Source organism: Lipotes vexillifer, unplaced genomic scaffold, assembly GCF_000442215.2.
Source record: "Lipotes vexillifer unplaced genomic scaffold, Lipotes_vexillifer_v1.1 scaffold331, whole genome shotgun sequence".
NCBI lineage: Eukaryota > Metazoa > Chordata > Mammalia > Artiodactyla > Lipotidae > Lipotes > Lipotes vexillifer.
Window position 1 is genome coordinate 2732481 of NW_006774049.1, and position 24758 is coordinate 2757238.

Sequence of the window (24758 nt, forward strand, 5' to 3'; positions counted from 1 at the left end):
AGTGAGGAACTGCTCCAAACAGAAGGGTACTAAAGTGACATGACAACAAAGTGGAACATATAATTTTGAATAGTATCCTATTATTGTAAGGCACATTATTGAGACATTTAGTGAAACTTGGAGTCTGAGGATGAGATGATAATTTATCAATGTTAATTTCCTGCTATTTTTTTTTTTTTTTTTTTTTTTTTGTGGTACACGGGCCTCTCACTGTTGTGACTTCTCTCGTTGCACAGCACAGGCTCCGGACGCACAGGCTCAGCGGCCATGGCTCACGGGCCCAGCCTCTCCGCGGCATGTGGGATTTTCCCGGACCGGGGCACGAACCCGCGTCCCCTGCATCGGCAGGAGGACTCTCAAACACTGCGCCACCAGGGAAGCCCCTAATTTCCTGCTTTTGATGATTATGTGTGGTTGTGTTGGTTGCCTTTATTTATAAGAAATATACACTATAGTATTCGGGCTGAAAAGGCATCAGGTCAGTATATGTGCTGCTGTGGAAAGTCAAGCTGAGATAAGTTCTATAACTACACAGCTAGTGGATGAGGTGGGATTTGAACCTTCAGCTGTTGAATTCTTTTCATTTGATATCTCCCTTGCTTCTCTTTGCTGGGTACTTTGTAGCCACTCTGCATCTCAATTTTTCCAACTGGGAGGTTCACCATAGAGAAAAGCTGAAGATAAAACACGAGATTACTGTAGGGACATTTACAAAATGGCACTCCTCATTTGGTATAACCAGGCTCAGCACAAATTGTGACCACCTCAGAGAGATCTCCTCTGGTGTCTGTTGGATATAAACTCCATGATAGCTGACACTGTCTGTTCAGTTATATCTTCCACAGCCAGCACGGTGCCTGGCAGAGAGGAGATCATCAATTAAACTTGTTGGATGAAGAGAAAAGAAAGTGAGTACAGTTTATTCCAAGAGCTATCCCACAATTCTCCAGGCATCCCCATTTGGAAGGCATCCAATATCAAATAATCATTTACCAGCAGTCTTCCGGGAATGCTTGAAATTTTGTGCACCTTCCGTGTCAGAAACCCCTGATTAGCCTGCCACTGACCCTATCATTTCAGAGTCTCGAATTGGGGAAATTGTCTTCCTCTGGCTCTTCCTCACACTGGTGTAAGAATAAAGGTAAATATGTTATCACATGCATTTCTGGTAATAGCAGCAACTCTCTTTGGTCCTGGCTTACCTACATTATGCCTCAACACAGTGATGGGAAGGGTAGAGGTGGAAGTGAGACAGATAGAGCAGTACAGCTATTAACACTCCTTTCTACAAGGTTAACTGTGTTCTCATTTGCAGACTGAAGAAACGAGACAAAAAAGAGAGTCTCTTATTTATCTGGATTCACAAAGAAGTTGAACTACTGGATTATATGAGAGCATAATTGCTGCCATGGCAACAGAACTCTGTCTATGTTAGTGATTTCACTATTGCATCAAAGATTCACATATGGTTTTTATTTAGTTTTTGGAAGGTGACATATCCTTATTCCAATATCCATGTTGGAATCAAATAAATGGAAACATTCAAAAGTTAGTGATGAGGTAACAGACATTTTAAACTCCATGTTCTCTCTTGTTAGCACCACTGAGAAAGTTGCTGTCTTTTAAGGTTTAATTTTGAAGCTTTCATTTTCTCACATTCTGATGTGGTAAATGGCTGCATGCTATTTCTATCAGACTGACATGATCAGTCAGCCTTCAGATCACAAACATGTTTGCAAACCATCTGTTACATTTACTAACAGAGTGAAACAAAAGATCTGGCACTTGACAGTGTTTCACATATTAATTTTGAAGCCTAATGAATGTGCTTAAATCTGCTGGTATGCTACACTTAACTACCTACATCCCAGAAACTTGCACAGACCTCTACCTAAAGCCCAGTTATTATTTTCCTAAATGCTATAATTATAAAGCAGAAGGCAATCTGCAACCAGCCCACTGCCTTTGATATAGAACCATGTATTACTCTTGGAAAGGGAACTGGATTTGTAAATATTTTATTGTATTCTTCTTGAACATAAACATGCAATTATTCAAATACACTCCTTTTGCTTGTACACTTGAACTGTGCTATTTGCCAGAGATCCTTAAAGTGATGTCAGATGAATAGAATTAGGAGATTGGAGGGTAAATAGCATTTAGCAGTAATTTGGGGGTAGATGATACTTTGTGTTTAGCTAATGGGCTCTCTAGAGTATGGCAGAAAATATTGTTCTGGTTGAAAAGAGATGAGCAACTCGGCAAAGCTTTTCATCATTTTTGGACTGATTTCTTTGCCAGAGAGTCCAACTGAGTAAAGCGTAGGATAAATATATTGTCAGCATAGGGCAGCCATGAGTTATGATGGTACCAAACCCATACATTTTTATAGTGTGCCACTATTTACAAAGTATTCCATTTACATTATTATGCATATTCCTTTCAAAGACCCTGTGGAGCGTAGAACAGTCATTTTCTACTTTCTAAAGATGAGGAAGTAGACTCAGAATCAAGTGAAAAGTTTCACTTGAAATCCCATAGTTAATAAGAGGGAGAGCTGGAAGTAGGGTGACCAACCATTCTCCTTTTCCTGGGCAGACAAGTCTTCTGATATATGGAGCTTCAGTTTTGACACTGGGACCAAGGGGTTTTCTGAGTCATGAGACTTTCAGTGTTAAAACTAGAAAAGTCCTGGACAAACCAGGACAAACTGGTCACCACAGCTGGAGGAACTTGAATCAAAGAATTCGTAGCACAATCCTCTTTTCTTTCTTTATACTTCAGAGTTTCACTGGTACTTTTCAATGTTTCAATTTATTCAATGTACATTTGATCTCTCAGACTGCAAAACTAAAGTTTCTTGCCATGAGTTTCACTGGTTTACTTGTTTTAGACTATGCACAACAAACCAGGATTCATACCCAGGCTTTTGAATTGTATTCTTCCTTCACAAGAAACCTCAGGACATGTGCAGAGAAACATTGCACCTTAGAACCTATAGTAAAATTCTTAATTTAATCAGAGAAAAGAAGTAATTTGTAATACACAGCTTTCATTTAGAAACAAACCACATTATCTACACATTGTTCTGTCTCAATGAAATATTTGTGTTGTCACAAGGCTATTGCATATCAATAGTTTACACTGTGAGCTGCAAATTAATTCCAGTAGGAGCCCTGATGTATAGATTCTCATTTTTCACTGCCAAGTGTAATTTTAATTTCAAAAGCTATGCATCTAAACCACCACTTTCCATTAGAATGCTATCCTAGCACAAGGTGACATAGTCAGGAGTCTTGAAAAATACGAAGGTCTGGCTTAGCATACAAGTAGAACAAAGAAAACTATATATCACAAGACACAAGACTTTGGACTCTGCTAGTGCTACTAGAAGGCATCCTCTGATGAAAAAGAATGGAAAGGGACGAACTTTGCCAAACTCACTTAATTTGCAGCCTTTGGTTTCTCTGATTCTGTCAGTTATATCAGCAATTTTTGACATGTTCCATTCAGAAGATATTGTTTCTAAATGGTAAACACATGATTAAAAAAAAAAAAAAATTAACAAAAAGTCCAAGTAGTAAACACTGAAGATATAGAAGCATAGAAGCAAGAATTATTTGATGTCTTCTCAATAAAGAAATAAAGTTTTTTATTGCATTCTGTTTTTTAAGAAAGATATGCAGGTGTAAATCTAAAAAGACATATATAAAAATCATATGCTAAAATGAGTGATGAGAAAATTTTTTTAAAGATCTAAATAGATGGAGAGAAAAACCGTTTTCATGGAATAAAAGCTTTAATATAGTAAACATATCAATTCACTCCAACTTGATATACAGGTCCAGTGCAATTACTATAAAAATCCCAGCAAGAAATTTTATAGATATAGACAAGATTATTATAAAATGTATATGGAAATGCAAAGGAACAAGAATAGATAAAATAATTTTGAAAAAGAATAAAGTGGTAGAAATCATTCTACTAGACTTTATGACTTACCATGTAGCTATGCTAATCAAGACATATTGGTGGAGGGATAGACACATAGATAAATGAAATAGAGTAGAGAGCCCAGAAATAGATCTACACAAATATGTCCTACTGATTTTTGACATAAGGACAAAAGTAATTTAATGGAAGAAAGGTAGCTTTTACAGCAAATGATGCTATAGCAACTGGACATCCATAAGCAAAACAAAACAGACAAGCAAAAAACCTTGACCTAAACTTCATAACTTATTAAAACAAACAAACAAACAAAACCTCTAAGTGGATCACAGACTTAAGTGTAAAAGTAAATCTAGAAAACTTCTAGAAAAAAAGTAAGAGAAAATCTTTGGGTATGGCTAGGTGAAAAGTTCTTAAACTCAACACCAAAAACACAATCTATAAAAGAAAAAATGATAAATTTACCTTTGTAAAAATAAAATAAAACAAAAACTTTTGCTCTGAGAATGACCCAGTTAAAAGGATGAAAGACAAGGTACAAACTGGGAGAAAATATCTGCAAACCACATATCCAACAAAGGACTCGTATCTAGAATATATAAAGAACTCACAAAATTCAACAGGAAAAAAATCAAGCAATTCAATTACAAATTGGGCAAAAGATTTGAGGAAATTTTTCATTGAAGAAGATGTACAGATGTCAAATAAACTCATGAAAAGATATTCAACATCATTAGTCATTAGGGAAATGCAAGTGAAAACCACAATGAGATATCACTATATCCCATCAGAATGGTTAAAATAATAATGACAATACTAAATGCTATCAAGAATGCAGAGAAATTGGATGTGTCATACATTGCTAGAGGGAATGGAAAATGGTACAGTCACTCTGGAAAACAGTTTGACAGTTTCTTAACAAGTTAAATATGCAACTACCTTGGGGCCCAACAATTATACTCCTTTGTGTTATCCCAGAGAAATAAAAACTTATCTTCCCACAAAACCTGTACACAAATATTTATATCAGTTTTATTTCTAACAGCCACAACCAGAAACAATCCAGATGTCCTTTAATAGGTGAATGGTTAAACAATCCATACCATGGAATACTATTCAGCAATAAAACTATTGGTACATGCAACAACTTATATGAATCTTCAGAGAACTATGCACATGAATAAGTCAATCCCCAAGGGTCATGTAACATTATTTAATTTATATAACATTCCTGAAATGACAAAATTATAAAAAATAGAGAACATATTAGTGTTTTCAAGCAGTCAAATAGGCAGTAGGGGCATGGCTATAAAAGGGAAACATGAGTGATCCTTGTGGTAATGGAAATGTTCTGTATCTTGACTATATCAATGTTAATATCCTGGCTGTGATACTGTACTATAGTTTTGTAAGATGTTACCATTGGGGGAAACTGGGTAAAGGATACATAGAATTTCTCTGTATTTTTTCTTATAACTATGTGTGAATTTATTATTTTGTCAAAATGAAAAAAGGAATTGCAGAAAGATATCCAGCTATAATCTTATAGGATAGCATAACTAAGGTGACTGATGCTTCAGGTGATTTTAGGCACCCAGAATATCTCAGGTAGGTGTCTGGCCTTCTATGTGAGATTTTGCTTACCTCCAGATGACAATGATAGAAGAGAATCAGTGCTGACTGGGAAGCCGTGATGTTTAATTTTACATGTTAACTTGAATGGGCAATGATGCCCAGTCATTATTCAGACACCAGTCTAGATTTTGCTGTGAGGTATTTTTTAGATGTGAGTAACATTTAAATCAGTAGACTTTGAGTAAAGCAGATTACCTTCTGTAATGTGGGTGGACCTCATCCAATCAGTTGATGACATTATGAGAACAGATAGAAAACCCCAAAGAAGAATTTTTACTTCCAGATCACTTTCAGCCTCAAGACTGCAGCATCAACTCTTCCCTGGGTTTACACTATGCTGGCCTGTCCTGTAGATTTTGGATTCACTAATCCCCACAATCACATGAAATAATTTCTTAAAATAAATCTCCTCTCTCTCTCTCTCTCTCTCTCATTCTTATGGTTCCATTTCTCTGGAGAACCCTAATTAATACAGAAGTAGCCTAAGGGAAACTTTTATTAAAAAAAGTACCTTGAACCCCCTCGAATACCTATCTGGTAACAATGTCTGTTGTTTCTCTAAGGCTTCCCTCCCCTAGTGCAAATTTTCACTTTCAAGTGACTTCATTTGGGTCAGGGAGTGGTCCTCTCCGAGGGATTTGATCATCTACAGCCAACACTTCTATTCTATAATAGAGATATGGAGAAGGCTAGTTATTCTTAAGACCTTAATCTTTTTGTCAGTTTTCCTAAACAGTTTTCTGAGTTCAGTGAAGTTTCTTTATGGAAAGAGTAAATCCTCTAAATAATCAAAAAGTTGCAGGAGGAATTATTTTGACAGTATCTAAGGCAGAAAGGTAGAATAGCGAAGATCTACTGCAAACTAGCAGAGACAGAAAAAAACCCACCAGTCATGTGTTTCTTTTAAGACATGCACATGCACACCCTCGTGAGCTTGTGTGCACACACACCTATACATGTACACAGTTGTGGAAATCTAGGAAGAGATGCTATACAGCTAGCTATAGCCCGAGGAAGATCTATTGTTAAAATGAAGGACTCTCCTATCTGAAGGAAAGAAAAACAGAACAATATGTACAAACTAAAACCAAGAGCTCCAATAAGAGTGTGACATTTAAATGCTGCAGATCTCTCCTCTCTAGTAAGTGGCAGTAAAGGTTATGTTTTTATCTATATAAACAAAATGTTGCTAAGAAATATCTTGTTTCCAGAACATCTTGCCAGTTGGTTCTAAAAACAAGAGGCAGCTTTGGAAGAGTGGGTAAGAGAACACAAACAATAAGGACTTTATCCATGAAGTAATGTGAATTTTATAAATGCACATTAGAGAACTTATGCATCCATATGAATATTGTCCTTTGAGCTGACTGCTTTGTGTATAAGGATGAGGAATAGAGGAATAAATGATTGTACAGAATATGTTTTGGCTCCTCTTTGGGAATCACAGCTTCAGGCAGTTTTCAAACCATGCAAGAATGGTGGTCACATAATTTATTGTGTGATGTACTACAAAAAGCACAGGCTTTGGAAATTGTTTAACCTCCATTGATCTTTGTTTCCTCATCTGTAAAATGGATCTAATATCTAACCTTAAGATGTTATTGTGATAGTCGTGGATGATAATAGTAGCTACCATTTTTGAGGGCTTACTTCAGGCACTAGTCTCAGTACTTTATTAAACCTCATAGGCAACCCCATGGAGTAGGTGTTATTAATTATCTACACTTAACAACCTAGGAAATTGAGGTTTTGTGAGGGTAATTTATCCAAAATCACAATTTAGTAATTGGCAGAGACAAGAGTTAGTTCCAGTTTTCTCTAACTCCCATCCTAAGTCCATATTCTTAACCACTATATTATAATACTTATCAATAATTAAATTGACCAAAAGAGGTCTCTTATGCTGCATACATATAGTACATATTGAAAATTGATACATACCATCCCATCCATCTCTGCTCTCTTTTAGAAGTTCAAGGATGGCTGACTTGATTTGTGAATGGTTCTTTTCAAATGTAAAAATGACTGGAAGCCATTAGGTAAATTTCTGTGTGATTGACTCTGAAAACAAAATACTCAGGCCATTAAGGCAATTCAAACAGCACACAACTAACCATAGGCAGGTGAGTGTACTTGGCTTTCCAGCTACCTGCTGTTGTAAACAAAGATTGAAAGATCCTCCTTGTTTCAGGTCCTCTCATAGGAGTTTGACAAGTATAATAATTCTCTACTCTGAGAGAGTCAGTCTATCCACTGGAACATGTAATTGGTTCCCTTCATGTATTGGACTGGTGCCTGGCATTATGCATTTGTTACCTTGGTTAACTAGAGGTGATTCCTCTGTGTATCTCTGAATATTGAGAAGGAAGATACTAAAGTCACATCTTTCAGAAAGTGAAGTCACTTCATCTATGATAGGAGATGGTGGTGGGTGGTGGGTTGTATTTACATCTTAGAATCTGGATTGATTGCACTATTATTCAAAGACATTGCAAGAGGAAATTCTGGGATAGCTGATGTGATTTGCATAGGAAATAATGAGTACTTCCCAGGGAATTGATGTCTCATCACTTGGAAAAGACATCAGGCTAGAATAAGACCCTATTCACCTTACAGGAAGGGCTAATAGTCAACAGGTAACCTAGATATGGCTATACCAGTAGTTTTTTTATTTTTATGGCCAACAACCCCCTGTTAATCAGTACCTATTCCTTACCAGTTGTTAAATATTTTGAATATGAGTGAATACTGATGGTGCTTCTGGAGCCAAAGACAGAATTAAACCCAGATGAGAGTAGACTACTGGTTATGAAGCGGTTGTTGAGATATAAAATATGAGGATTCCCAAGAAGATAATAATTACATCTGATCTGTTATTTTATTTCTATTCGGCTAAAGGAGATACAGTCCCTACTTACATCAGGAAAACAAGTCTCAAAGTCCCCTTGTTCTCACAGTTTGGAGAGAAAACTGTTGCTATTTATGGTCAAATGAAAAAAGACACAGTTCAGGAAGCAGTCACAGGCACCAGCATAGCAGACAACTACAGAGTGCGAGCCCTGCTAGAGGAGGGAGGGAAGCAACACACACTGTATGAGACACAGGGAAAACAAAAGAATCACATAGCTGTGAGGCCTGCAATAGGTGATTCCTGTAATTTTTCTCCAAACAAAATCAGAAAGTGACTGTGAGGTGTTTATTCTCAGGTCATTTGGGGACTTTAGAATGTATATGTTGCAGAATAGCTAATACTTACAGCTCTTTTATTACAGTAAACTTATTTTTAAACCAATATGGTTTAAATTGGGGCTGCTGTAATCAGCAAAGCAGGCTGTCCATGAGGGTGATTTTCTGGGTATTCAAAGCCATTAAAACATGCCATCTCATAAAGTAACTTGGGCAATGGTCATGCATTCTGCCAAAATCCTGCACTGTAAAGCCAGTCCAGCTCACTTAAAAACCCTGTATTACATGGCCAGGATAAACTAATAGTGATATATCAGCCTTTGTCTTGGTATCATCCTGGAAATTACATAATTCCTCTCAACTCTTCTCCCTCTTTTCTAGTTCTTCTCTTTTCATTTCCACTGATATCCTTCATGTTTATATGCTGATCATTGTATTCTTTTATAACAGAAACCTAAGATTGTGTACAGAATAACATGAATCACTTACTAGATATGGAGTACCTACTAAATACCTCAAACTGTTCTAAATGTGGTGGAACTATGAAATAAAAACAGAAACAAGAAAACCTTTAACAGTGGTGTCTAGCATAGGCAGTCTAGAGTAATGGAAGAGTGGGGGTTTTGGGATCAATTAGACAGTCAGCTAGACCTCATGCTGTTACATTTGTAACTTTGTAAAGAAGATTACAATGTTGTGAAGATGAAATGAAAGAATGTCTGTCCCTGAATCTCAAGGATCAGGGTCTGGCACATAGTAAGTGGTCAACAAATGAGACCTATTTAAAGATGATCAAATCTTACTTATTGAAAAAATCATGAAACACTTATTCTAGTTTAGTTCTTCAAACACTATCACTGAACATTTAACATGTCACTTATGGATTAATTTCATCTTCTGTAAAAGTTGGTATAATTAGCCAGTTGAAACTGGGGTTTGAGTCTAGTAACTATGACTATGAACAACTTCCCTCTGTGAAATACAGAATTAATATCAGAGGGAACTTGGAACAATAGAGAATTCTGAGATGACTGACAGAACCTAGAAATGGGACCATCAAGAGTTGTGGAGATATTCTGAAGCCATTTTGAAGCCCAACAACATAAAGAATTAGCACAAATGTGCTTGTGATTAAAAGGCTGAACCAAGAGACAATGAAGAGTAACAGGATTGCACGCAAGAACGTTTTCCTACTTTCCGGACTCTGCTTTCTACTTGTAAACTTTGATTCAGATGTCATGATTTTTAGTTGTCCAAACAAACTCCTTAACAATATGTAATCACAGCTAAAGCAAACAAACAAAATCTATAGAGGAGGCTTCCATTACTTACTTGAACCTTACAAGCCAAAAAAAAGGCACTCCATTCATTCAACAAATATGTATTGATTGATTACTGTGAGCCAGGCACAGTTCCAGGTGTAGAGAATATTGTAATGAACCAGATAAACATTTATTCTGATACATAAATCTTGGTCCAGTTTGGCTTACAGAGGAGATCACAAACAATTAAATCCAATGCAATAAGTACTGTGAAAGGAGAAATCAAGCATAGCATGAGGGTTGCAGGAAAATCACATCATTTAGATCAGCAGTTCTCAGCCAGGAGTGATTCTGCCTTCCTAGGGATTTTGGCAACATATGTGGACATATTTGGTTGCTATAGTTGGCGGAGGAGATGTTACTGGCATCTAGTGGGTAGAGGCCAGAGATGTTGCTAAACAGCCTCCAGTATACAGACATCCCGCCACATCAGATGATTATTCATCCTAAAATGTTAATAGTACCAAGATGGAGAAATTCTGATGTAGATGTAGAGGGTTAGGAAGACTTCCTAAAGGAAATGATGTTTGATCTGAGAGTTGAAGGTTGAGTAGGTGTTAACAATCCATTGAATTTAGCAAGAAGATTGTTATTGTTAGTGACCTTGGTAGGGAACAGTTGGAAATAGTTTGAGGAGTGAGTGGGAAGTGAGAATGTGGACAGCCAGAAACTATTCTTTTAGAAAGCTTAGCTGGGAAGGAAACAGTACAGAAACTGAAGTAGGGTGGGACGCTGATGGATAATTAAATTTTGTTTAATTTGGTTTAAAGATGCACAAGATTTGAACATATGTAATGCTTATGAGAAAGAACAAGTGGAGGAGGAGATATTAAAAATTCAGGGGGTAGAGGGAAAATTGAGTGAGGCCTCCATATATTGTACAATTCCATTTATATGAAATGTTCCCAGACAGACAAGTCTATAAACAGGGAAAAAGACTATTGATTGCTTAGGGTTGGGAGGTGGAGGTGAATGGGTCAGGGTAATGAGGAATGACTTCTAGTGGGTAAGGTTATTTTGGAAAGGGGTGACATTTTTCTAATATTGATTGTGGTGACAGTTGCACAACTGTGTAAATATACTAAAAATCACCAAATGTACATTTTGATTAAGTTGGTGTGTGGAATGTGAATTATGTTTTAATAAAGCTGTTATTTAAAAAATAGAGCGAGAAGGTAGGGTTGGGAAAATATGATTCATTGGTGGGGGTGGGGATGATTTTTAGGTAGGAGAAGGGACAGCTTTTAAGTGACATTAAAGAAGGGAGTACCTGATGGGTCCGGGTGAAGACTAAGCCTTAAGGTGGCAGGAAGTTGAAGGAGCTCAATGCCTCTTTGGGTGTGTGTGAAGCAAATGTGTAAAATAGATGATCATCTGGGAGTGAGTGAGGAGCTGGTGAGATGGGAGAGTTGAGTAGAGTGCACATTTGCCGCCGCAAGGAACAGAGAATGATAAGAAGTCAGAGTTCTTGTCAGGGAGTACCAGGAGACTGAGTTTGGAGACCGTGACTCTATAGTGGCTCCACTTTGCAGGTCATGTTATTTCCACCAGCCACCCTGCATATGTGGTAGTCAGAGGACAGGCAATGGCTATAAATGATTCAGACTCCAGGTCTCATCAGGACAGCACCATGGAAAGACAGTGGGAAGGGTCTGTCGAGGATAATGAGAAGAGTGGAGCTGAAGCATAGACCACAAATCTTAGCTGGGAAGAAAGAATGATGGGACAGTGTTGAATTTAATTTGTACAGTAGGCCAATATTTTATGGCATATTGTGTACTACTGTGGCAACTAAAGTCATAACAGTTCATGTTTACATGGTGCATTACAATTTGTAGAGCATGTTTGCATGTTTTATTTTGTCTTTCCCTCATGGTGATGTCTGTTATGTTTTATGTCTGTCATTATTTATGCATGTAGCTAAAACCATAGGTTAAATCACCTACCTTCACTAATTAAGGTTATTTTTAGACTTGCATGTCCTACAAACTGCACAGAATCTAAACAATAAGATGTTTGCCCAGGTTATTTTCCAGGAATTTGGGGTCAGCTGTGTCCAGTTTAAGCTGAGTTCCTTAAGACTGGATAGGACCACTGACCCTTCAACTGGGCATGCACAAGTGTCCACTCAGTGACCTTTTGACATCAGAGGGTTGAAAATTCCACCCTTAGAACATGCAAAGGCCTGTAGCCTAGATACACCTGTGTAGAACCAGGATTACTGCACCTTTACCCAATCAGCTTTTTCCACACTCCCCACACCTTAGAGTGCCCTGCTTCTTTGTTCATTATCCCATAAGTACCCTGAGTCCCTTGCCTTTGGGGAGAAGAATTTGAGATTTGTTTTCCCATCTCCTCACTTGACTGCCTTAAGAATAAACCTTGTTTTGGCTGAAAACCTCATTGTCTCAGCCTTTTGGTTTGCTGTGCATCGGGCAAAATGAACCTGGTTCAGTAACACAACCATTATGAAATATGGAGAGGGACTCTATCCTTTTGCCCCTGTGTATCCACTCTCCTAACACATACACACAGAGTCATGTCCACAGTAGGCATTTCTTAAATGAAATACAACAGTTTTGCTAAGTGTATTTGACTTAAGCTCAGAATATGGTATCAAAATCATCTACATTCAGGTACTAGTTATAGCTCTTCAAGTTGTGTAGATTAGGGCAAATTATCTAATCACTCCCAATCTTGATTTATTATTTATGTTATGTCACTTATCCTAACTTCTATTTATTCGTAAGTCTTTCCTAGTATGATTGCTATTCAGAAGCAAAGGCCACTCTTCTATCCTCCTGTTAGCTGATGCCTTACCATGTTGTCTAGCTCCCCGGCTTCAATCACAGTATTTGATATCTTTGTGTTTTTTCTAAAAGCAAAAGAATATTTATTCCAATCATCTATTACTTAAACAAAAGGAGATGCATTATTTTTTAACGAAAAGGAATCTGTATAGCACTAAAATACACATTAAGTGAACAAGTCCCAGCTGAGCGCTTCTTAGATCACCAGTCTTCCCCTAAAGACCTTATTTTCTCTGCAGTAACTGATGCACAGCTGTCAATGGCCCAGAATCAGGCCTCCAGCATGAAGCCAAGAAAGGAAGTCAGAAGCTTGTGCTCTGTTGATGAGGTGATATATTAGGCTGTACACCCTGGTCCTGATTTCTCTGACCTGTTTCTTTGTAGCAGTTTTACAGTGTGGGTAGAAATGGAATGTGCTCCAGGGTCTTCGCTGGTGAGTCCAGGCTTGTAATATCATTGCCCTTTTGATCAAGGGAGAGAAAGATAAGGGTGCTAAGCTCATCTCTGAGCATGGCTTTGGAAAGCAAGGCCAGAAGGGGTTAGCTGCTACCTGAGGAAGGATAATGGTCAGCATTCTAAGCAGGCTGCTTGGTCTCTAACAGGGAGCCAAAAGGACATGTCGCAACCAAAGTGCAGAGTGAAGAAAAATATATCATCACTTGTTGTCTTTACTAAAGCTGCTTTCCAAATTCTTTGCACTAAAAACTAGGTTACAAAAACCCTCGTTCTAAAAACCCACTTTTGTAGCTATAGGGTAGATACATCTTCTTAGGTGTTTAAAATAACAAATGATAACACTTTGTGTCCATGTGTGAGTTTATGTGTGTGTTAGAAGGTTGAGAGTCCTCCTAGAATAAAGTATGTGAAAATGCTTTGTAAAAGACAAAGCACTATAAACTTGTAATGGATTATTATTTCTTTAATTGAATTGAATATTCCAAACATCCACTTCACTTTCTCTGCCATCCTCCCTATCCCAGTGCTTAACTAATTGTCATAATCTTCCCTAATGTGTTAACTAATAATAGCTAGAGGTATTATCTTTCCCTGGGGTGTCTAGATATATATTCTCATATTTATTTAATTATAATTATGATTCTTTTAAAATAATGAAAGTAATATATACTCATTTTAAAAATTGGAAAATACATAAAATAATGAAGAAAATAAAATTGTCTGTTGTTCCTCCACATCGAGATAATCATTTTTATGTCATTATTTTCAATCCTGTTACTATAGACACTAGGATATAAAACATTTATATTTTACACTTTGTGATCATTCTGTGTATTATGAATATTGCTTTTTCATTTTAAAATATATGAAGAGATTTTTATCTTATGATTAAATGTTCTTCAAAAATTACTTTAAAGCCTTCATAAGAGTTCATCATATGAACATAAATTATTTTAAAGCTAATTCTCATATCAATGGATAATTTTACTGTTCTAAATTTTATTATTATTTTTTTAAAGTTAACATTTTGACACAAATTTTTTGATTTGTTTTCTTAAATTTGTACTTATCTTTTTAGGATCATGCCTCCAAATGTTATTACAAGTTAATGGGGTGTCGAATGTGTGCATATTTAGTAGACCACTCTTTAAGGTACAAATCTTAATCTGGAATGTAAATTTTAGACATTTTGTCAAGAGCAGTGGTGAGAAGGATGTGTAGTAATGAATGTTTCCTATACTGATCTAGTATAGAAAGCATAATATGCATCCTTGGCATCTCTAAGTTTATCTGATTTAACTGAAAGTTTTATATATGTTCTTCAATGACATGTACATTTGATATTCAATCCCTCCACAACCGGGAGCATATGAACTTGTATTATTTACTATTTGTAGCTTGCACTATATACTCTCAGACTTATGACTCCTAAAGGAGATAGAATATGTTACTTGTCTATGGTAATTGCCTCTGTGTAGGTTTAGAAGCTATATATCAAGAGTAAATATTATTTTCAAAGCATCTTTATGAGTATTATATCTAAATTTTGATATTATGCTGATGATTTTCAATTGTCCAAGATCAAAGAGCTGTATCCCCTCCTCTCCCCATGCATTCCTGACTGCTCATCTCTCCCCAACAAAGATTATTTTATATAACATAAATATAAGTAAATAAAATGTGGGAAAATGATAATACTGACATTCTTAACCTGTTTTTATTTTAAGATGACTCTACCCAGGTAATATTGTTAGGGTCTCATGGCCAAAGCTTTCTGGCCCTTGACCAAACACTGTATCTAACATTTCGGCTGACATTTTTTCCTTTTCCTAGGCTGGTTCTGCTACTGAACTCAGCAGGTTAATCATGCTTTACCTATCCATGCATAGGTAAAATATGATTAAAGTCGTTGTTGGAGTAGGGGTACACATACCTCAGACATGACAGTAGTGATGTTCTCTCCATGAGATATGTTGAAGCTAAACAAAAATTTTGATATTGTTTCCATATTGTCTCAAATAGAACCCTGATTTGTGTTTCACAATTTGGTTAGCTAATTATATATACTTTTGACAATTCTATCTTACTTTAGTCAGTTATAATGCCTTTTCCCTAATGAGCCATTGGATTGTTCCATAAGGATGTTAACTGTAGGAAAGTGAGAAAGCCAAGGGCCCAAGAAGACAGCATCTCACTCAAGTTTTATGGGTGCAGAACATCTTCTATTGTGTTTACCTGGGCCTTTGAATTAATGTTTGCTGGTCTCTCCAAATCTGATTCTATGTTTCAAGGTATATATTCCTACTCTGGGTTTGATAATTCAATAGCTGCTGGTCCTTGTCCTGTCTCAGTCGTTGGAATATTGCAGGATTACAAAGACCAGTCATGCTGAACCTGGGAAGTCATGTCCAATTTTAGAGTTTTAGCCCAGGTTATTAACAGAAGGACTTTAGAAAATCACTAAAGTCCTGTCCATGACATGAATCAAAGTTGGAGTTAGGCCATATCAGACACAGAATCAAAGGGCAAGATATGGCAAATCTGAGCAAGACTGTGTGTGAGGATGAGTATCCATGGGTAAAACTAAAGTCCTAACCTGCAGAGGTTGACCAAAAAGTAAATATGCTGAATTAGGAAGATCCCAGGGACAGAGTTAAACCATGGTTCTTGGACTGTTCCTTGTTGAGGTGGAACCTATGAATTTTGAAGTCTCATGCTCTGTCCAAGTCCTCAGCTGGTCTTGAAGGCACACTATTTTGAAAACAATGCCTGTCAGTCTTAAGCCTATATTTCCACTTTAAGTAAATAGCAGAATCAAAGCAGCAGATGGAATGCTATGGTGGCTTCCATCTTCCAAACTGGTCTGGTTAAAGCTTGGCCTGCAAAGCTTTATATAAGTTTGAAAAAACAAACAAACAAAACTAAAGGGTTATAGAAGTACATGAAGACAACTCAAATGAGAAGAGAGGCTATTTGAAGTTTGTTATAGCAAGCAAGTCAACTACCAACACCTGTGTTTAGAAGACTCAAAGACAGGCAAGGGAGTGGGAAAGGTTTATAACGAAAAACAAGGAGAGGACTTCAGGTATGCTTTTACTGGAGGTTACTGGCATGGGAAAGCTGAAGTCATGCTAAATAGATGCTAATAGGGCATCCTATGTGATTGGCGTGTAGAGCATATGTAGCTTTTTTTGTTCATCCTGAGTTGGAAGCATAAACAAAAACTAGGGAAGCTGACAGTCATTTGCCGTCTTGGCTGTTTTGGACCAATTGTGACGGAGGTGGTGCTTTGGATTCCTGAGCTGATTGATGCAGAGGTTGTGGGTCAGAGTTTTATTGTCATATATGGTCTGGTCATTGTCTATTTATATATTCAGTCTCTCAAAGTATATATATTCTAAATTCTTGTCAGACAATTTTTGTGTATCCATATCTTAACATGAATTAATTTCAGTTACACTAGTTCAACACTAAGGACAGTATCTGCTTTCATATATTGATTCAGATTAGAGTTTATAATTTAGCAAGGGAATAAATTAGTACTATTGGTAAGTTCCACAGGAAAAAAATACTCTAGGAATCCAAGTATGAGCTATTATGCCTAATTTTGTTGAGTGGATAAATTTTAAAAGGGCTTCAGTTAGAATTTGAGCTGAGCCTTTGTGAATGTGAGAACAGCTCTTTATAGTGGGGGAAGAGAGTTGGGGAGATGGCCTTAGGGTTGAGAACAGTTAAGTAGAGAAGAGCCCAAAGATAAATTAACTGACTTCACTAGTTTGTATTGATCTGAGCAATTCCTTGTTCTGAATCCTGTTATTGATTCTTAACTCCTATACTGCAAGTTCTTGTTCTGGATTCCATTCCCCCCTCATTTTGTTCAGCTCTGATCCCAGTCATCACTTGACACTTTTTCTATGAAAGTATGCTAAATGATAAGGTTTAAATATACCTAATATTGTTTAGGTATATTCTTACCAAACTTCCTAAAAAGAACCTAAAGGAGAAGTCTTCAAAGCATTCCATTAGTGTAAGGGTCAGCATAAATCTTCTGTAAAGGTCCAGATAGCAAATATTTTTGGCTTTGTAGTCCACACAGTTCCTGTTACAACTACTGAACTTTGCCATTATACCACAAAAGCGCCAACAAATGGCTGTGGACAGATTTGGCACCACCTGTGACTGAATTTAGCCTGAGGCCTGGGCTGAAGCTTGCTGATCCCTGTATTAGTGGATGGAAATTTTCCAAGAGAATAGCTTTGTTAATGCAGAAGTGGAAACTGAGAGAATGTCATAGCTTTGGAGGCATTCCAGAAAGATTCCAAATATATGTACCAATTGCCCTTAATGGAACCTTATCTCAACTTCCTTTTACTAACACAATGCACAGTTCCTTATTAAGAAATTAAGAGTATTCTTCTCTTACGAAAGATACACTTAATTCAATTAAATGTAACAAATGTTTACTGGGCCCCTACTGCCTTGTGGGTACAAAGAACAGACATAGCCCTGCCTTTAAGGATCTTACAGATTAATAGTGGAATAAGACAAGCCCCAGGATTGAAGTACAAACACAGTTTATGGATATTTACAGTAAGGAGGTACTAGGCGAATGTACCACAACATTCTTTTCCTTCTTGAGATGGAATTTGAAGATAAGATAGAATTAATGAGTGAAAACATGTGAACATTAAAGGTTTAAACAAGAAAGTCAGGACATTTGGAGGGAAATAGTATATGATCTGCCTTAAATTCCTCTCAGGCTTCTTAATTTTTCATGTCCCAAACCTTCCTCTTAATTTTTTGCTGTACTTGATTTTTCCTCTTTTACCAATATACTTAATTTTGCTTATGTATAGTCTCACTAAGCTGTTCCCAGAGTGAACCTGAACATAAGACGTTTCACCATCTTATCAGCTGTTCAAACTAGAAACCTAATATGTCTCTTCTCTTCAGTGCATCAATTTGTTTTCTCTAAAATCCAAGAAATATATGTTTAATCTCTGTTTTTCTCCATCTGTACTCCATCAGGGCCCAGGCACAGTTATCTTATGCTTGGACTCCTGAAAAAGTCATCTAATGATTCTTTCTACTTCCACTCTTGCTCGGTTCTGAGGTCTTCCTCACATTGCAGTCAGAATATTTTTTAAATCATAAAATGGAGTATTTTAAGGCCCTGCTTGAAGTTCCTTAGGAGATTCCAGTTATGTCCAGGCACAGAGGCAAACGTTTAGTTCTTAAAATCTGCATCAGTCTTCTCTGCTTGAGGGTCTTCCTTTTCTTTGGACCACTTTTATTCTCACTCTTTGCATAGTTGATTCTTTTGCATCTTTCAGGCCTCAACTTAATTTTTAACTCCTCAGAGACTCCTTCCTTGCTTACTTTGTCACTAAACCCTGTTTGTTCATGGATTTCCTAATAGAGTGTATTGCTCAACTCTTTATTAGCCTGAGAGTCTTTGAAGGCAGAAAAAGGTGGTTTGGCTCATTGTAGATATCCAAAAGTGAATACAGTGCCTGGAACTTAGTAGGTATTTATTTAAACAGTAATTCCATAACTATTTCTTGAGAATATATAAGACTACAAATGCAGTTTAAGATTGTGAGATATTGAGGAGAGATAGGTGTAAGTTTGGTAGTCACTTCCATAGAGATGATTGATAGTTGAGACTATGAAAGTGAAAAAGAATCATTGAAGGAGATGAGAAAAAGCTGAGAAACATCTAGGGTGCTTTGGGTGACTTTGAGCAAGTTACTTAACCACTATGTCTTTCTGTTTTTTTGCCTCTAATGTAGGTATAATATTATATCCCCTGCAGGCTTGAATTGAAGATACTTTCATGGGACTTGACATAGTAGGGCTTCATTGTACATCATGTCCCATTCCCTTCTCATTATAAATTACCCTACTCCATGAAATGTAAGTATAACTAAACATAAGATTGCATTTATATCGTTGAAGGAAAAGAAAATCTTCTCCAGTAAATACTTATTCAACTAGCACTAATTTATCATCTACTATGGATATCAGGTTTTGTGCCAACTTCTGAGAATATTTAAGAAGTAAAAAGGAGTTTACCATTTGGAGAAGCTTACAGACTTTGGGGAGAAATAAAAGACACTTATAATATGACAAGCACAAGGAAAAGGGGGCACTACGAACACACAAAAGTGTTTTGCTCTTTTTAAGAATTTGGATAAACTTTTGGATTCAGTGTGGTCTTGTCAGGAACTTGAATCTTTCCTTAGGTATTCACTAGGATGTGGCAGGGTACAATTTACTTAACTTCTCTGAACTTCACTTACTCACCTGTAGAGTGAAGATAATAAGAATCACATCTTTCATGTTTGTTACGTATCAAATAAGTTAAGGCAAATGACTTGGTATTAGAATATACCAAGGCTTCAGCCAAGGATTTACCAATGTAAGTCAAAGGAAGTTCTTTAGAATAAAGCAACTGTATTTGGCACAGGAATTATCAAACACTGTCAGCCCAACAGAGTAGTTATGGAATTATCCTTGCTTACCCATATTACTTAAGGCTCCTACCATCATGAAAGTGCTTGTGTTTATATAAAATCATAGCCTTGATTAACTGGAATCCTCAATTAAATGGACTTTTTAGGCATGTTATTCTTTAGAGAATGAAGATAGTGATAAAAAACAAACTGATAATAGGGAATCAGCAAGGAAAATAACTCCATCTGTCTTGGTTGAAAATAGTTCATATTCAGAACAATCTTTCATATCTTGTTTTTACTGTTTCCATGCTATACACACAGAGCATATTAAAATGGTGACCCTTAGGCAACCTAAAAGCATCATCAAAGAACATGTCTTTCATGTTCACTCTACACACAGTACAGCAAAGACAGGAAAATGGATAGCTATATTTAGCACAGACTTTTGAACAACACAGTCAGGGGGAAAATACTATGCTAATCATCTCTCAGCTAAATTCTTTGCTTTATCAGCACCCAGAATTGTAGGTAATACGTTTTAACGGAGATTGATTTCAGACATCTTAGAAGAGGAGAAGAAAAGTCTGCATCACTTGATCCCAAATTAGATCTACTGTTTTTCCTTTAATGCTAGTAGGTTTTTTTTTAAAAAAAAATACATCTTCATATTAATGAAAATATTATCATTTAAATAAGTTGCCATTTAAGTATGATACCTGGGTAAAACAATTATTAGGCTGAACATCCTTGACAAATTAAAGAGAAATAATCTTGAAACAATAGATAACCTAATTTTAACAATTTCACTGGTGTCTTTGGTGTAAGGTCGGATCTTAACAAACGGCACCGCGAAAGAGAGGAAAGCTTCAAGTGAGCTTTATTAGGGAGCGCTCCCGGGCCAGGTTCACTGGTCCGAGAGGAAAGGGCCAGAGAAGTCGCACCCGGGCGTGGGTTGGGCAAGATTTTATAGGGGAAGAGGGGAAAGGGGTGTGGTGAATCTGGGCGGGTGCAGGGTATTCCTTATTTGGTGGTCTTTTCGGGTATCCTGGGGGACCGCTAGTCCCGCCCCTCGAAAGGCGGGAAGACTGGGCCAGGTGCAAGGTCCCCAGGTGAGTTCCTGGAACTGGGTGGTCCGGGGAATTTCCAGGTCAGATGCAACCTGTGAATCTGATTGTGTTCCCCTGCCTCGGGCCAATTGGCCTTACATTTGGAATTTCTCTGTTACCTATTTTATTTTCACATTTCAATCACATATTAATGTTCAATGAATATTTCCTTTCTTTCCTTTCCTGAAGACTTCTGCCTTCTTTTGTAATAATGCTGTCTTTGTCATTTCCAAGTTTAGCTGGAAAGTTTTTGTGAAAAATATGTATATTTAGTGTAAAGAAATCTGAATTTGACAAATTCATAATTGAATTAATATTAAGTGAATTTATATTTTTTGCAACCATGGCAGCAAAACCCAGCTAGTTATTCCAGTAGGTGGCTCCCTAGTACTGCCTACTGATTTATGACTTTATCTTTAAATGACTGTCAATATTAAGTGATAAAAATTCAAATGGAGAATTTTAAATGTGCTAGAGTTCCCCTGCCACTCAGATCTTAATGAACTGCAGCCCAAATGCCAGTTTGCCACCTGGTTTCACTGTTGATACAGTCTCTTCATTTAAGAAGCAAATGACACAAAGAAGTCTGCTAACAATGCAGCAAAATTACAATTAAATAACTACCTTTGTGATTGTTTGGGGGTACTTAAATGACGTTACATGTTGCATAAATAGGGATAATAAAAGGCCTGGGGATTTTTTTCCTCCTGCTTTCTTATTCAAGGATCAAAGATATTTTCAATAATTTGTATTGTTATGAATCATTAAGAGGAAAACAGAAATGAGACAAACAGGATTGGAGATTGCACGTTTTTCTTTATCTGTTACTTCTGACGAGTAATTTTCTCTGGCCTAAAATCCATTAATCAAGAAATTTGAAGTAATAGAATGTACTTGTACTTTGGTAATTTCCTCATTGTTTCAAGGGAGACAACATGGTAAGGTGGAAAGAATTGGAGAGACAAAGATAAGGATTTCATTTCAAGTCCAGCAATTATTAACTGTATCACCAGAGAAACATACTAAACTTGCAAAGTGGAGTTTACAAATAGCAGTCTGGAGGATTGTTGAAAAGATCAGAGACCAGTTCTGTAAAATATTTAGGATAGGTTAGATGTTCAACAAATTATACTTATTATTCTCAGAGTAAACATATTTAATCCTCACTATAATACCATTTTCCTGAAATTTAGTATTTCATCTAGCTTTGAAATGTGCAGAGCCAGGCATTATTAATTCCATTTGCTGATGAGAAAAAAAGTAGTGTAAGAGACTCACTTGTCTTTTTTTTTTTTTCTTAGTCATCAATTTAATACACATCAGTGAATGCATGTCAATCCCAATCGCCCAATTAATCACACCCCCACCCCCACCCAAATGCCACTTTCCCCTTGGTGTCCATACATTTGTTCTCTACATCTGTGTCTCAATTTCTGCCCTGCAAACTGGATCATCTGCACCATTTCTCTAGGTTTCACATATATGTGTTAATATATAATATTTGTTTTTCTCTTTCTGACTTACTTCACTCTGTATGACAGTCTCTAGATCCATACACATCTCAACAAATGATCCAATTTTGTTCCTTTTTATGGCTGAGTAATATTCCATTGTATATATGTACAATATCTTCTTTATCCACTCATCTGTCAATGGTACTTAGTTGCTTCTATGACATGGATATTGTAAATAGTACTGCAATGAACATTGGGGTGCATGTGCCTTTTGAATTATGGTTTTCTCTGGGTATATGTCCAGTAGTGGGATTGCTGGGTCATATGGTAATTCTATTTTTAGTTCTTTAAGGAACCTCCATACTGTTCTTGATAGTGTCTATATCAATTTACATTCTCACCAACAGTGCAAGAGTGTTCCCTTTTCTCGAAATTCTCTCCAACATTTATTGCTTGTAGATATTTTGATGATGGAGATTCTGACGGGTGTGAGATGATACCTCATTGTAGTTTTGATTTGCAGGTCTCTAATGATTAGTGATGTTGAGCATCCCTTCATGTGTTTGTTGGGAATCTGTATATCTGCTTTGGAGAAATGTCTATTTAGGTCTTCAGCCCATTTTTGGACTGGGTTTTTTTTTTTTATTGATATTGAGCTGCATGAGCTGCTTGATAATTTTGAAGATTAATTCCTTGTCAGTTGCTTCATTTGCAAATATTTTCTCCCATTCTGAGGGCTGTCTTTTAGTCTTGTTTATTATTTCCTATGTTGTGCAAAAGCTTTTAAGTTTCATTAGGTCCCATTTGCTTATTTTCATTTTTATTTCCATTTCTCTAGGAGGTGGGTCAAAAAGTATCTTGCTGTGATTTATGTCATAGAGTGTTCTGCCTATGTTTTCCTCTAAGAGTTTTATGCTATCTGGCCTTACATTTCGGTCTTTAATCCATTTTGAGTTTATTTTTGTGTATTGTTTTAAGGAGTGTTCTAATTTCATTCTTTTACATTTAGCTGTCCAGTTTTCTAAGCACCACTTATTGAAGAGGCTGTCTTTTCTCCATTGTATATTCTGGCCTCCTTTATCAAAAATAAGGTGACCATATGTGTGTGGGTTTACCTCTGGGCTTTCTATCCTGTTCCAATCATCTATACTTCTGTTTTTGTGCCAGTACCATAATGTCTTGATTACTATAGCTTTGTAGTATAGTCTGAACTCAGGGTGTCTGATTCCTCCAGCTCTGTTTTTCTTTCTCAAGATTCCTTTGGCTATTCGGGGTCCTTTGTTTTTCCATACAAATTGTGAAATTTTTTGTTCTAGTTCTGTGAAAAATGCCACTGGTATTTTGATAGGGATTGCATTGAATTTGTAGATTGCTTTGGGTAGTATAGTCATTTCCACAATGTTGATTCTTCCAATCCAAGAACTTGGTATATCTCTCCTTTTGATTGTATCGTCTTTAATTTCTTTCATCAGTGTATTATAGTTTTCTGCATACAAGTCTTTTATCTCCTTAGGTAGATTTATTCCAAGGTATTTTATTCTTTCTGTTGCAATGGTAAATGGGAGTGTTTCCTTAAATTCTCTTTCAGATTTTTTGTCATTAGTGAATAGGAATGCAAGAGATTTTAGTGCATTAATCTTGTATCCTTCTACCTTACCATATTCATTGACTAGCTCTAGCAGTTTTCTGGTAGCATGGCTAGGATTCTCTATGTATAGTATCATGTCATCTGCAAACAGTGACAGGTTTACTTCTTTTTCTGATTTTGATTCATTTTATTTCTTTTTCTTCTCTGATTGCTCTGGCTAAACCTTCCAAAACCATGTTGAGTAATAGTTGTGAGAGTGGGCAACCTTGTCTTGTTCCTGATCTTAGAGGAAATGGTTTCAGTTTTTCACCATTGACAATGATGTTGGCTGTTATTTTGTCATATATAGCCTTTATTATGTTGAGGTAAGTTCCCTCTATGCCTATTTTCTGGACAGTTTTTTTCATAAATTGGTGTTGAATTTTGTCAAATGCTTTTTCTGCATCTATTGAGATTATCATATGGTATGTATCCTTCAATTTGTTAATTTGGTGTATCATGTTGATTTGTGTATATTGAAGAATCCTTGCATTCCTGGCCTGAACCCCATTTGATCATGGTGTATGATCCTTTTAATGTGCTGTTGGATTCTCTTTGCTAGTATTTTGTTGATTTTTGCATCTATGTTCATCAGTGCTGTTGCCCTTAGTTTTCTTTTGTTGTGACATCTTTGTCTGGTTTTGGTATAAGTGTGATGGTGGCGTCATAGAATGGGGTTAAGAGTGTTCCTCCCTCTGCTATATTTTGGACATGTTTGAGAAGGATAAGTGCTATCTCTTCTTCAAATGTTTG